The sequence below is a fragment of the Thermobia domestica genome, chromosome 7 (assembly GCF_964235325.1).
Source record: "Thermobia domestica chromosome 7, izTheDome1.hap1.1, whole genome shotgun sequence".
Classification (NCBI taxonomy): domain Eukaryota; kingdom Metazoa; phylum Arthropoda; class Insecta; order Zygentoma; family Lepismatidae; genus Thermobia; species Thermobia domestica.
The window spans coordinates 26,726,286-26,743,136 of record NC_137460.1 but is presented as its reverse complement, the minus strand read 5'-3'; positions in this window follow the sequence as shown (position 1 = coordinate 26,743,136).

Here is a 16,851-nt window from a genome sequence, read left to right as displayed (position 1 = left end):
AATTTTGAAACATCCTAACCCCTCACAGTAAGCCTTTTGATCAAAGTGACGTGATAAAAACTATCTTAGTAGCATAGACAATTTGCAAAACGCTTACTGTAAGCTTGAATTGCAAGTCAGCCAAGCTTGCATCCAGCTTAATTGGAAAGTGTGCAAGCATGCTGCAAGCTGGATTCCAGTAACGTAGTTACGTGGGGGCAACATTGCATTCAGTGTTCCATTCAAGCTTGACGCAAGCGTTTTACGCTGGAGGCAATTCAATTGCCAATGAACGGCCAGTAATTCTATGACGTTCTGTGAAGGGTCTCAAGCATCGCTGGTAAGTACAACAAAAAGCAGATTGTATGAAAGCATGCGTTTCAAGTGCAAGTGTAGAAAGCCCAAAACCAAGCACGCGCCAACTGACTGGAAGCCTTCTTGCTATTTTACTAGGATAAACTTGAGATGAGCAGGATGTTCCAGAAGCAATTTCAAACGGTCAACCGCTTTAGCATGACCCTAAAAACTATGAATTCAACACTAATCTTGAACATTTTATTTTTCACCCTTTACCACTCCAATGCGATTTTTTTTTTTTTTTTTTTTTTTTAAAGAATGAAACTATTATTATTCATGAGTTTCCATTTTCGTAGCTCAACTTGATTGGAAGTCTATTCATTGACTCTTAGTTACACGCACTGGTTATGTGTAGGGTGACCAACCTTCCCGTAAAAATGGGATTGTCCCGTTTTTTCACTACCATTCCCGGTGTCCCTAAAACTTCTCCCGGGATACCAAAATGTCCCGTATTTACGTACACTGGGTACAAAAAACCTTTCGAATCGCTAAAATTTCCAAATTTATATTATTTTTTTCTAAGCTATGTCATTATATTGGAATACGTCTAATTACTGAGCAACGTCATTACGACGTTTGCAATATTGGATGTGGTGGCTGCACTGTTTTCCCTTCTAGGCCTCCCCACTCCGCAGACAACAGTGCAAGGGGCTGAAAGTGTTATGGAGAACAAATGTAAACTGTTTTTACTCACCAGTGATGCCAATTGAAGGGAAATTTCCCTTGGCGCAGGGAAATTTTGAGTAAATTTTGGAGAAAAGGGAAAAAGGGAAATTGCTTGTAATATCTCAATATTGCAGGGAAATTTGAACCTCTCTTCAATCATTTATAGGTTGAATGTATTTACGTATCTGATTAATCTCATTAAAATTCAACGTCATATTTATTCCAAACATAGTCAGTTGCACATATTTCATATAAATTCTCACAAGTTATCTTGCTTTGCATTCGTTAATAATTATCAACATTACACATCGATCAACATATTCAGTTAAATTCGAAACATTACAAGAATGCTTATTTAAAATCTTTTATCAAAATTAATCTTCCCATTGTTGAATTAAATGCAATACAATAAGATGAAATATTTCTCAATTAAATTATCACTCCAACTATTATAACAGTTTGGTTTTCCCAACCAGAAAATTGACTGTGAAGAGGATTAATCGATGTAAGAGAAGAAAATCTGCGTGTCGTGAATGTAAATATGTATACATGGGCGAATACTGGGTCATTAGTGTGTGTGTGTTTGTGTAAGTTTACAAATTTTCTGGTAATTGTGCGCACAGAATTATAAATTCTTAAGAATTAGGCATCTCTAAACTTTGATTTAGTTTGTATTGTGGTTACGAACATTCCTCGTGTACAGCCAAAGACAGTAGCAACTCGAGTTTTGTTTGTAACTGTTCGTATTCGTTTCAGTAAATATGAGAGTGCTGTTCTTAAGTAAGTGCATATCAAATATATACTTAATATTTCCTTTGTACCTTAGGTTACATTAACATTAAAATCTATCATGATATCTAGGATAAAAATTAAATTTACATAATATTTATTTTGTATTCTTTATGATTTATTTAGGTTGTCCGTCCTGACCGATGTATTTATAGGGTTTTTCCTCAGTCACACCAGGCAAATGCAGAGATTGCACCTTTAACATAGGTCCTAGCCTACACTTTTCCATATCCTTTCCCCTCCTCTATCGCGACGCTTTAGATACCTAAACAACAAATCAAGTTCAAATTCTGCGTAAGCTCAAAGGAAGGCTGTCAGGTATCTGTTTGTATGTGGTTATAAGATTGGGGTGAGGGGGTGGAAGCGAAAACGACGTTTACTAAATACAGTACTTGAACGGTTTGGATGAAGGGAAATTTTGCCCGGAAAAGGGAAATTCTGAAGCTTGTGAAGGGAAAACGGCTCTGAAGGAATTGGCATCACTGTTACTCACTGTCTCGGGCGGTGGAAGGTTGAGGAGCTGTTATCAGTACAGTACAGTGTTTCCGTGATTTTGACTAAGATGTAACATACTTACATTTACGAAAGGTGACCAGAAATATAGAACTATAAAAGTGAAAGTGAAAAGAAAAACTAGCTGTGAATGAAATAATGTTTTAAAGTAAAAAAATGCAAATAAAACGAGTTGGAATCCGATGCTGAGAGTAATTATAAATCCTGTCGGGGATAGATTTGAGCGCTCATATATTTTTGTAAGTTTTCAAATATTTCATTTTTTGTAAGCTGCTGATAGGTACTTGTTATCTAATTGATTCCACAACCTTTTTAATAGGTTTTAAAACGAAAAAAGTGTAAATTTGTTCTTTTTTTGTGACAGATTCAAAAAGAGAGAGAGAGAACGGAGAAGCTAAAAAATATATTTAGGGGAGCAACCTATCCAGAAATAAAAGGTGTCCCGTTTTTTATAGTTGACGATTTGGTCACCCTAGTTATGTGTAATATCTCAATCTGGCATTGAATTCGTGAGCTCACTTTTCAGAGGTAAGAAGTATATCAGTGTACTTAGTCACGACTCTAGGGATGCAAGCAATGTATGATATCTGTTCCTTTTGGTATGCAATTTCCTTTCTCCCTCCGACTATCGATTACTATGAATCAAGCTTCACTAGGTCATTTGTCTTTCTCTCTCGTTCTCTTCTTTTCCAAGAAGTCTCTTGAGCAAAATTCCAAATCCGCAAGTTTTATCATAATTGAGTAACACTTAAAGAATTTCCTCCTCCATGCGTTGAACTCCGTTACAAAATGTGGTTTGGACAGTCATTCAATAAACATTTGTCTACGAGATTCCCTTAGTTGATTCATGTTCGAAATCGACGAGAAGAAAAGAAGAAAGTTTTGTATTATAGTGTTCATATCCTGACAAAAAAAAAAAAAGCTAATAATTATTGTTCTTCCACTGGTTGCAGAGTTGCCAGATAAGTATAAGTTATTACCAACAAGTACGGTATATTACGTCAAGCGGTTGTTACTCTTTTTTTTTTTTTTTTTTTTTTTTTTTCAAGAGAAAGATTTTAGAACGGGGAATGGGCTGTTGCACTGGTGAGGTGCCACACATAACATTCTGAATAAAAAAAAAAATCATATTGTGCAGATGAATACACACGTATTAATATATATATATATATATATATATATATATATATATATATATATATATATATATATATATATATATATATATATATATATATATATATAGATAGATAGATAGATAGATAGATATAGATATAGGTATATATAGATAATATATATAGATATAGATATTTGTGTATGAATAGTTTATTGTCATAATTCTTAAGAATCAGATTAGCGTACGCGCCTTCAGGGTGGTAGACGCGGCATCGATTCCCGGTGGGAGTTCATGTGGTTCGAATCCCACGTTAAGCTGTAGATTCACGTGTCATATAGCCTCGATGCTGAACAGGATACTACACTTCAAATCAACCAACTAATCATACATACGCGACCTACCTTTCTCTGGAAAGCCCTGTTCTTTAATCCATAAAAACATAAATAAATCTTTTACTGTTTGAAATGTTTATTTCAAGCCCAAAATTATAAAATTTCTAACGCGTGCAACTGAGAGGGTATGCCTTTTCAAGGATAGATGGTTGGTCAACACTTTTTTTAAAAAAAAAAAAAAAAAACAAGATTGTATCTTACTTTGTGAATATTAAGTCAACTGACAGGACAAAACACCTCATAAGCTGAAAAAGTAAAGGCGACATTTAATATCATAATTGAAATATTCGAAATCGATTATCAGATTTAAATATAGGATATTTCGATTTACACGTTTCTGGTAACACTGTAACATGTACCAGGTCTTATTAATACTGAAGGTGTTCGTGTCTCCCACGCACTGTATTACCAACGCTATTCTTCACCATCACTTACGGTTGAGTCAGTCACACACAACAAGGTCATGTCCCAAGGGCTGGAGGGGGAAAAGTAGTAAGTAAACTGATCAACGGACCAGAAATTTCTAATTTCCTGTCCAAATTCTTTTTATCTTCTTTTCATTTGGTTTGGTTTAGATGGACCTGTTTCTTTGCAGAAGCGCGGCAAAAGACAAACAAGATTTCCGAGGGGGGGGGGGGGAGAAACAAAACAATTTATGATATTTCTGTTAAGTAGCCAGTACTCGGACTTTTCCCTTATTTTTGTGAACCACAGACATTGATTGCTCTGCATATTTATCTGTGTTTGTAAATGCTAAAAATATACTTGTCTTCTGGACATTTGTGTGTACAACATTCTTTGTTTTGGAACATGTTTACAGATGAGATAGCAAGTGCATTCCTTCGTTGTTGAAGATGTAAAAACAGGACAGGACAGAAAACAAAGGTCTTTTCCTTGTTAATATACCGTACTTCATATCTCACTGTCAGTGTTTTTCTGTGTGTTTCATAGGCCTTGACTTCAGTTCTGTTGTAGGCGGGGAAACCAGGGAAGTTGGGCTTTTCCATTTCTCTTGCGTAGAAGACAAAATTATGTAAATTTATTTACTACAGTGGCGTTATTTCATCTTTTGGGGAGGTAAACTCATGGTAGCAGTTTCTTTTACCTGCATCTTTCCTTACTGACGCCCCTGATTTACAGAACGGGGAGCAGGAAAATTCGGTGTAGGAAATTTCGGTGTAGGAAAATTCGGTGTAAGAAAATTCGGTGTAGGAAAATTCGGTGTACAGAAAATTCGGTGTACGGAAAACTCGGTGTGGGGAATGTTTGGTGTAAAGAAAGATTCGTTGTAGTATGCCGTAGGATTTATTAAAAACTCAACTTTGAGGATAAATGAGCGTGTTAGTTTTAAGTTCAAGCTGAAGTAGACCGTAGGATTTATTAAAAACTCAACTTTGGGGATAAATTAGTGTATTAATTTGAAGTTCAAATTTTGTGTAGAACGTACTTTTACTGTCTACCATCATTTTTACTGTTTACTGTCTACTTTATATTGCTTTATATTGAATTGTGTTCCTGAAATTATTGGAATTCTAGATTTCGAGGGATTTTTAACATTTTATGGCCCTTACATGACGAGAAATTTGTCCTCCAATCAGACACTTTAGTCCTCAAAGTCCTCCAATCAGACACTTTAGTTTGTTTACCTTAAGGCAAACAAACTAAAGTGTCTGATTGGAGGAGAAGTCAACTATTTGTACAACTATTATCTAATAAAACCATCCTGCTTTACATTGCCCTTTCCACTAAGACTTTTTTGATCAATATATTTTTGCATCTTATATATGTGTATACAGAGTGATTCTTTGAAAACTCACGGATTTCATTTGACTCTAGAATTTCTAACTGAAGTCAGATTTTCATGCGGTTTGCTGCAAATCATCAAGGAGGGATGGGAGACTTATGGGACTATGTTTAATGGTTTAAATTCATCCGGGATAATATAGAGCAGGCAAAAAAAAAAAAAAAAAAAAACAGCAAATATTCGCCATTGTACGTTACAGTTCGAATGAGATATTGGATATTTGAAGCAAATTAACATGTTGAATGGAGATTTCTTGGGTGACTTAGAGTCGGTACCTGACATCTTTCACAACATCCGCCAGCGAGGTCCGATGCTTCCCTGTCTTCCTCAGAAGTGTTCCTGTTTCCTGTAATTTATTCACTAACGACCATATTATGTTCCTATCTGGGGCAGAACGTGAGACAGAGTTGCGTGTAAATGCCCTTTGCGTAGTAACAACAGATCCCGTTCTCCAAAAACTTTTTAACGATAAAATCACGTTGCTCCAAAGAGTACATTATTGTAACTGTGTCCTGATCATATTGATGCAGTAGCACAGCATAATTCTCAATACAACGGCCCAGTTTCTTGTTTCTTATTGATCGTCGCGAGGTTACCATCTAACGAAGAAACTCAAATCTCCACACCGCACCTCACCTAATTCCAATTCGAGACAGTGGCGAATATTTGTGGTTTTTCTAGAGGCGTGGCCGATATTACCCCAAATGAATTTGAACCAGTAAACATAATTCCATAAATCTTCCAATGTTTCTTGATCATTTGCTACAAACCGCATGAAAATCGGACTTCAGTTAGAAATTCTAGACCCAAATGAAATCCGTGAGTTTTAAAAGAATCACCTTGTCTATGTTCTATGATGTACTATAGGAAAGGTGTTTTTAGTTGTTCCTATAACTATTCTCTGAACTTATAATTGTTTTATTTCTGACAAAAAGTGTCAGCTTCATTGTGTGATGAAAAGTAGTTTATAGTAATACCCCGCGAAAGATATGCAAGAGGTAGTGGACTGAAGGCAAAAAAATAAATTTGCTTTTCTTGAAATAGGAAATAACATTTTATTCGTTATATTTTATGGTTTTCGTTTTCACAATATGAAGTATGGTAAATTATCGTAAGTGGTAATATTCAATACGTATTACACCGAATCTATTAATACCTTACACCTAAATTTCCCCACACCGAGTTTTCCGTACATCGAATTTTCTGTACACCGAATTTTCCTACACCGAGTTTTCTTACACCGAATTTTCCTACACCGAAATTTCCTACACCGAATTTTCCTAGACCCTACAGAACGTTCTAAATACAGCTGTGAAATAAATTTAGGGGAATAAATTATGAAACTTGGGAAGGAGTCCTGGAAGAAAGTTGACAAAGGCAAAATATATAAGAATACTCACATCATTCGCTTGGTGGGATTAAAGTATTGGGGAAACCTCAGTCTGCAGAATTCGAACCCGGAGCTTCAAATTATAAAGCGAGGATGCTAATTATATAGATCAGCAATCGCTCCATAGATTGGGATATACACGATCCTATTTGTTTCCTTTAATAAACAAAAGCAATCTCTGTGGCTTGAAGAACCGAACAGTTTACTAAATTTGTATTAGAAAACCTTCATTCTTGCAATGAAATGAGAAAATTAAAATAAAAAAGTAGTAAACAGGGTCGTTACGGGAGCAATATTAAAATTCTTTCTGAGTTGATAAGTATTGTTAATTAGTTGTAAATCTGTGGGTTGGAAGAGAGAAGAGTGAAAAACAAGTATTTGTTGCGTACTAAAACACCCTCTGTCTAGAGAGATCGATTGATACGATTATATATAATGACAAATATGCTATTTAAAAAAAAAAAGCACTATTTTCAAAGAAAAAGTATTTTTAGAATTAATTTAAAGGCTAAAAGAAAGCCAAAAATGGCAAAAGAGTTTCATAAAATAAGCTGTATTTAAGACTATAAGCATTTCGTAGACTTGTATGGCTAAATGCCTCTCCAAATAGGCTAGACTTAGCCAATAATTGGCTAAATTGGCATCGCTACTCTTAACTAGCGCTCCTTAGACGTCAAAGAGAGGTCTCTGTACTACGTAGATTCGTGTCGAATGGCCAATTTTCTTTGCTTCTTGATTTTTTTTTCGAAATAGAATAATTAAATTTTCTTTTCATGTTTTAATAGGAAAATGAAGGTGAAATATACTTCTATTCTTTATCAAGATTAATACGTTTTGAAAAGTTTAAAATTTCACAGGGAAAAAGACACAGAAGCTTCATTTTCAAGCAGTTTGGTTTAGACATCACACTGGCCACAGAGAAGGCGTCACCTTCTATGGCCAGCCCATCGCATGATGGGAATGAAAGAGGAGAAAAGAAAAAGGAAATCAAGTCCAGGGGCAATATACGCTAAATTTATCTTGGTTGATTGTAATATACAGTATATACTAAAATATTTATGCATATTTATTCTGTTTGTCGGGGAGGAAAATCTCTTTTTCAATTTTGGCCAGAACATAGAGGGTTAGTGGAGGTGGTAGAAATGAACCATTTCCGGTATTTACGATATCACTATAAAACAAAACGGCAATAGCTAGCGGGAAACAGTTCGTTACAATCGATTATGTATCGCAAGGACACAATCTCCATCCTTAAAACTCTTTATTAACCCGGAAAACTCTTTACTAATCGATTAAAATCGATTACAACTTTCGGTTTCAATATTGATCTACATAGAGCAAACATGATAAGAGAGCGAGAATCTGTTTCTTTGGAATGGATTTGTTTTAACAATAAGTACCACCTTTTCTCTTTACTCTGTATTCGAAACGGAAGTGACAGAAATCGACCACTTCCGGTATCAACGTTCGTCGCTACAGAGTAAAAACGATAATAGATGGCGAGAAGCTGTGTTCTGCAATCGATTAAGTGTTTCAAGTGTTTATTACATCTCTACTCTAATTTCTCTGCTAAAAACCGGAAGGGGTAGAAATTTCCGACCCCAGAAACCAAACTCCTTCTCCTTCACGTGGTGTACACGTGACACTGCTAGTTACTTTTTATTTATTTATTTATTTATTTATTTATTTATTAATTTTACATTTTAACATCCCAGACCAGAGTCAGAAACATACCAATTTAGCAGACAAACAGGAAATTAAATTTCTAGAATTATGTCCCACATTTGTCCCATGTAACCAAATGAGAACGGATGAATAACGAAAATGATTGATTATTTTTAAAATGCTTGAATGAAAATGTGGGAGGAAACGAGATTATTCCGAGAAAATCCACAAGCCGGTGTGTTGGAACATGTGTTGGCGTAAATGCAGACTATTCTCATAGGATATCTTTCAAAATACCAGAAGGTTTCAAAGTATCGTGAGTGCCATCAACAAAGTTATCCTATAGATTCATGTGTATTAGCTTGAAAGCTCTCAATACAATCAGCATGATTCGTGTGGGTGTACGGAGAAATAAGAAGTGTTTGTAAGGAATATGACCTGCCGAAAGAAGTACTACTGAAAATTGGGTCAGTGACAGTCTACACAAACACAACCAATCCATAATCCAAGGATGGAGCATCCACTTCCAGCGCCTAGGCTAGCTGCGACGTCATCGATGATGACTTATTTAAATTCAACTGATAATATGGCTGTTGACTTTCACAAGGTGTTGATGGATTTTATTGTAATTTAAAGTCATGTATGTTGCTTGTTAGTCTTCAGGCGGCGGGAGATCATGGGTTCGGATTCCACGTTGATCAGTAGGTCCAGGTCTCATATAGCCTCGCTGCTGAACGAGACGTTAAATTCAAAATCAACTCTAAGACTTAAGTATCACTCACACACGTTTTGGCACCAGCCTTCATTCTTTTATCTGGTCTAAACATATGCAAGTTTATACGTCAAGGCTATCTGGACTCAAAACATGATTTTAAAAAAAAATACAGTAGGCAAAGCCATACACGGAAAGAATCTCTAAGGTTAAGTCTGTCAAGGGAAATAAAGAGCAATGTTGAATTTACCGTAGACGTGCTTACTTACTAAGACGTAGAGCGATCGTCTCAGAGGACGTAGGATGCTAGGATGCCGATTTCCCTGTAACTTTGGGGGACCCATTCAGATGTGTGTTTGGTTGCAGACAAGGATTTAAGAAGGCATATATGGGTATTTTAAGACAAATTGAATTCAAATTATGCCAAATATTGTATGTTTATAAAAAATACATATAATATTACATATAACAATAAAAATACATATTCATAAAAATAAATGGTGCCCGCATGAGCATTAGGGTCCCGGGCCACCCAGGTTCGGCACACTTGGTAGGATATCCCTCAAGTATGGATCTTGCTTGGCTATGGTCCGCAGTTCGTTACAAGTTGGCCGTCATCGGCTTATGAGAAAGAGTTAAAAAGAGATCAGTGGCCAGAATTTTTGGAATATGACTGTACATATCTTTCCACTAATACATATATAGGACTATGAATCACTTCCAAATATGGTAATGATACCACAAGTTCAAGGAAATTAAAAGAAAAAAAACTGTGAGAATAGGTAAACGTGTGAATGTACAGACTGTATATGAATTGTAAAGTGTTTGTGAGAGAAGGCGCAAAACGTTGTTTGGTGGCAATTTATGCAAATCGTTCGCGATGGAATTGCTGCTTTTATACCTATGCAAGAATTTTATGCTCTAGTGGGTGAGATGCATGTTTAAGGCGTTGTGACGAGGCGTATAATGATGACGCAATTGTTGGTGGAGGCTTATAAAAACCCGCAACTGGTTTTTCAACTTTGTTCGTCTCTTAAGGTCTTTTTTTATTTTAGTTATAGACATTTCCCGTCGGTCTTCAACACAAAAGAGAGAAAGAAAATGAAACAAGGGAAGTTAAGAGGAATAATCCACGAGGAGAGAGAAAATTGTCTACAGGGCAAGATTGCAACGCATTCTGTCGGCGAGATTCAAAAGTAATCATCTTCTATTCGCATTTTCGAACTTTCATAATATCCCCTTCTCCTTCCCTCCGTAATTTTTTTAGATCATGAGTCTTCTTCTCACATGGATTCAAGATGCACCGAGTGAATGAAACAAAACGTGTGGAAAGATATATGATGCATTTTACAAAATGCGGGCCAAGATTTGGAAAATTTCTGCGTGAAGTTTATTATTCCATGGAGTGAGACTAACAAGGAGAAGGCAGACTTTGGTAAGTGAACTTCGGGGCCATTTTTTGCGAGGAGGTAGTGCACATTTAAAGAGTTAATATTACAAACTGGGAGAGCGCAATGGGCAAAAATAAGGGAGAAAAACAGTCTTCGAAAGTTTTCTACTCGGTACTATACTGTTCGACGCGCAAATTTATCAACTGCTGGCGTGGCAGAGTGAGTAAAGTGCTTAAAGTAACTCATAAGCAAAAGGTGCAGGGTTCGATTCCTGTTCGAGTCAAGCCTTGTTTCGTTTTTCGTTTTTTGCTTCAACTAATAAAGTAACCATTTGTAACTATAAATAAAATCTTAATTCACCACATGTTTATAATGAATAAAACAATAGAAGTTTTAAAATCACTTGCAAAATCTTTCAATGTTCCATGTTAACTAGCAAGAAAATTTAATCTATTCCGTAAATATACTGATATCACGAGTTGTATTATGGTTACGACAGTCAACGGCGCCGATTTCTCTGTAAATTTGGGGGAGCATTCATAAAAAAATACATGGGGCCCACATGAGCTTGGGGGGACGGGCCCCCCATGATCGGCGCTCTTGACGACAGTCGTTGTGTAAAAAATGTTCTTGAAGCTTCGTGTCTACATCTGTTGACAGTGTTCGATTTACAAAGCAGTTGAGGGGGGAAATCCCCTTTGCTAATACTGGATGTTGCTATAACCAAAGCAGATTTCCCCCTCATTCCCCTTGTAATTCTCACACTGTCAACAGATGTAGACTCGAAGCTTCAAGAACATTTTTTACACAACGACTGCAGTAATAATAATATTTACGGAAGAGAACATCAAAAGAATTTACAAGTGATTGAAAATTTCTATTGTTTTATTCATTATAAGCCATTATAAGCATATGATGAATTAATATTTTACTTATAGTTACAAATGCCTACTTTATTGGTAGACGCAAAAAAACAAGAAAAAAGTTTGACTCGAACGTGAATCGAACCTGGGACCCTTTGCAATTGAGTCGCTGATTCTTCTCACTCTGCCACGCCGTCACTTGATAAATTTGTGCGTCGTACGATATATCCATCGAGTAGAAAACTTTAAGACGGTTTTTCTCCATTATTTTCGCCCATTGCGCTCTCCCAGTTTGTAATATTAACTCTTTAAATATGCACTACCACCTCGCAAAAAGTGGCTCCGAAGTTCACTTACCAAAGTGTGCCTTCTCCTTGTTAGATCAAAAGAGCTTACTTATGTGGATGACATGTCTCTAGCTTAAATAATCAGGTATAAATAACAGAAACAGTCTATGGTTCAGTGCCATATAATACTTCGTTACACTGTACTCAGTATATACGATCCAACGCTTCGAAGCACTCAGAATGCACATTTCTCAAGGTATTTTAAGTTCAGTGATAGCAAATAACACCTTGTCCCGTGTCTGTCGTTCAGCGCTCTAATTCTCTGAATTTCTCGTTTGTCTCGTCATAATCATCCCCGGCTTCCGCATTTCCCATGAATCAAATCATCTCGTGAAATAGCCTACATGTGTAAGGTAAGATCGCAAGCAGATTTTCATCCAGAAAATTTTGTACGGGAAAGGGAGGAAATAAATCGGGAGAGAGTTGCACTGGGACACTAGTTGCTAAATGCCCTGCCATGCACATGTAATCGCAACTTATTTTAGTTCCTGGGAAAACCTTGTTGGAATTATGACTGAAAAAGAAACACTGGTCACAAGTGGAGCATTTTTTAAAGGTAATAGTAGACTATATGTGTTAAAAAAAACAGTATAGTAGTCACTAGGGTGGGCCGAAAATGGCCGATTTTTTTTTTTAAGAAAATTAAGATTGAGTACCGTGAAAAAGTTGTAAAATGTTATATTATGTTTCCTCACCAAAACAGAGCCGGATTAAAATATATTTAACCGGGCCCCGGGGGCCCCAAAGAACGTTAATTTTGGAAAAAAAAGTTTGGAGTAGTGAATATATATATATATATATATATATATATATATATATATATATATATATATATATATATATATAGAGAGAGAGAGAGAGAGAGAGAGATAAATAGATAGATAGATAGATAGATAGATAGATAGATAGATAGATAGATAGATAGATAGATAGATAGATAGATAGATAGATAGATAGATAGATATTTTTTAGAAAGTTAAGTTTGAGTACCATGCAAAAGTTGTATAATATTATGTTATGTTTCTTCGCCAAAATAAGAGTCGGATAAAAAGATATTTAACTGGGCGCCAAGGGCCCGAAAGAACGCTAATTTTGAAAGAAAAGTAGCGAGCAATGAAAATATTATTAAAATATATTTTTAGAAAGTTAAGTTTCAGTACTGTGCAGAAGTTGTATAATGTTATGTTTCTTCACAGAAACAGAGCCGGAATAAAAGTTATTGGGCCCCGGGGGCCCTAAAGAACGTTTATTTTTTTTAAAAAAAAGATAATTGTGAATAATGAAAATATTATTGAAATATATTTTTTTAGAAAGTTAAGTTTGAGTACCGTGCAAAATTTATAATGTCATCATGTTTACTCGCCAAAACAGAGCCGGATAAAAAGATATTTAACCGTGGCTTACGGAGCCCGAAAGAACGTTAATGCTGAAAGAAATACGGTTCTGAGTAGTAAAAATATTATTGAAATATTTGTTTTCAGAAGATTAATTATTTGTTTTCAGTTAAGTTTGGGTACCGTGCAAAAGTTGTATAATGCTATGTTCCTTCCCCAAAACAGAGGCAGATAAAAATATTTCACCAGGCCCTGCGGGTCCGAAAAGTGTTTTGTTTTTTAAAAAAATATAAACCATTATTTTGAATATGTATAGAAAATTGGTTAAGATTTCTAATACTTTAACTTGACCCCAGGGTTTTAAATGTTCTGATCTGATGTGTAGCTCTTCGTCTGATTGGTATTCAGTAGATATAGTAGTACGGACACAAATACATAAGGTAAGGTTGAAAAATTGACCAACAAATACCAAACCAGCCCAGAACTCACCACGTGGAGGTGGCTACACAGCGAGTTCCTCCTACCCACCCTTCTCTTACTTAAAGCTCCTTAGTTGAATCTTGGAACAAAATATTGAGATTTATGTCCGAAGTTTGGTAGATACTTTCGTGCTTCCAGTTTTGCGCGAATATAACCGTCTCGTGCAACACTCCCGCATACTTCTGAAGAAGATTCTGTTACTACCTTTACACACCTCTCCAAAGCCTGTGTGTGGAAGGGGAACGTGACCAACTGTGGAAACTTCTCTTTTCCACAATCATTTCGGTTAGTTCTTCTGTTGATACGTTAGCCGAAATTGGAGGTTTCGTTACTATTACTTCTGACCAATCGATCAAATTGATATAATCCGCATATTCTTCAGTGCTTTGCCTACTGCAATTGCCAATTAGAACTATAGTTTGGTATTTTCGTCCATCAAAATAGAGACCTTTAAAATTAGTAGTTTTACACTGTAGACGGTTTCTTTTTCTTTTTCTTTTTTTGCTAATTTCCTACATATTTTGTTTTTATCTACTACCTTGTCTTGGTTAGTTTTGTTCAGTAAATTCATATCTTCTAAAACAGCGGATACAATTTTAGCAGCCGACCTATTCGAGACACCTGTTAAATCTTTTGCGGTACTTATTTGTTTAGGGCTGACTATTTTTATTTAGGTTTACTTTAGATTTTATTCTCTAAACGATAGCTCCATGAGAACTCTTCATCCTCTGAATTCGGGGTGGAAGCGCTTAATGTATTTCCAAGTGCGGGATTGAGGCAACGATTATAACCATCTTGTAATTAGTACCGCAGCATCATAATCGATCTGTGTGTCATGCTTTCTTTTGAGCCTATGGGTTTCTGCTTTATCTACATTGCAACTCGTCATTTGTCTCTGATTTCTCTGATCTAATATTAGCTCCTACTCCAAAAGCGGTATTTAATTGGATTTATCATACTTACAGGTTAATACAGGGTGCGGCAGAACCAATTAAGCAGTTTTAAGGAGCAATAAAAAGTAAATCTGGATATATAGAGATTTTTTTTAAAAAAATTCTAAATTAGTACAATATACCATTTTGCATTCATTTAGTTTTGAAAATAATGTACTCAAGATGGCGGCTGTTAGCATCAATATATTGTTGTAGACGATCCCTGAAATTTCGAGCAGCTCTTGCACACATATCGCGGGGTATGGCATTCACTTCGTCAATAATCCGCTGTTTTAACTCTGGTAGGGTGTGAGGGCGGCTTTTGAAAACCTATTCCTTCAGATATCCCAGAGAAAGTAGTCACAAATACTCAAACCTGGTGACCGCGCAGGCCACTCGACATCACCCCTCAAAGATCGTTGTGTAGCGATCACAGATCTGTTGTTTTCATAATAAGCGCGAACGGCAAAACCACGATATGCACCGGTCCAGACCATATTAGCTACTGAAATGGGTCAACGACTGAACAAAGGCAGACCACGTGCAACTGCCTACCCCCACCACAGCTCTCGCGGTAATCGATAGAAACTGCTTAGTCGGTTCTGCCGCACCCTGCATATTGCAGCATTTGCAAGAGATAATATCAAATAACTTCTGAGCACCGTTCTTGAAATTCTTTAATTTAGAGGGTATCTTGTTTTATAATGGGGTTAATGATCATTTTGCATTTTGAGTTGTAATTCAAAATCATATCTTTAACTCGAAGGCAAGACTACAGGAAGAGAGGCTCGCAGCCATATCGTTTCTGGTTTATTTGAATTCAGCAATGTAAGCTCCGCCTTCGGAAAGCCAGTGTTGTGCATTTTGCATCCAGATGCGAAAAAGTGATATTCTCTTAAAGTTTGCGAGTTCTGAGCTGGGTTCAACACGAAGGTTTTTGTGTGTTAATATGGTAGTTATGAAAGTTAGTTAAGCTCTTAATAGTTATTTGCGTATATTAAAACCATGTATTTCATGTCTTATGTATTAATAGTACTGTCTGGTAAAATGTTCTTATTACCTAAAATCATTTTATTTGAACATAAAATTAGGCACTTTAGGGCCACGGGGGCCCGGTTAAATATTGTTTTGAAATAAACGTATTTGACATGGCTTCATTTCGTACCAATGCACAACTTTTGATAACTACTCAATTCTGAATATCTAAAAAAAAAAAAAAAAAAAAAAAATCGGCCCATATTAGTAGACACCCATATTCTTTACCTGCACGCTGGGAGCAAACTGAAAATCGCTAATTTAATAACTCTTTTAAGGAAGTAGGAACTGATATTTTTAAATATATAAAGAAACAATAAATTTGCATTCATCATGCGATGTCTCCCGGATTTTTCTATCATTAAAAGATAAAAGATATCATTGTAGGGTATAGCTAGTTTGTAATCTGATAACGTCATTGGGTTAAACATTTACAATACTTCGAAGTCATGTTTGATTGAATACATAAACTAGTATTAAAAAAAAAAAGTAAATTAGGACAAGATATTACAGCTATAAAGTGGTTCTAAAGATTAATACTATGCATTCATTGCATATACTTGTCCCAATACCGCCCTATGCTATCTCGATTCATCTGACTTTATAAGCTACTGAGTAATGTCCATGGCTGCCCATGTTATTCTATTTAGTTTAACATGAAAAGTACTGACACACAATCATAGTCAACGTCTTGCGAATAAAATCAGAAAAAATAAACACACTGCTGAACAAGACTGCACTTATTTAATATAAAAACACATATAATAATATATTTAATGTGTTTTTATATTAAATAAGTGCAGTCTTGTTCAGCAGTGTGTTTATTTTATTTTATTATTATTTTTTTTTTATGAAAAGTACGTAGGGCATAACAGATTCCGAGATATGGACATCTTATTATAATAATTTCAACCCCCCAAACCCCCTTCCACATCGAAATTGTAAAAAAAATCTTACTTAGTGGTACCTAAAGTCACAAATCCTATGTTACTGTCTAAATTTCAAGTTTCTAGCTTAAGTAGTTTGTCTTGGCAGTCAGTCATTCAACTAACAACGTTTGGGAGGGTATTCCTGACACCAAGATA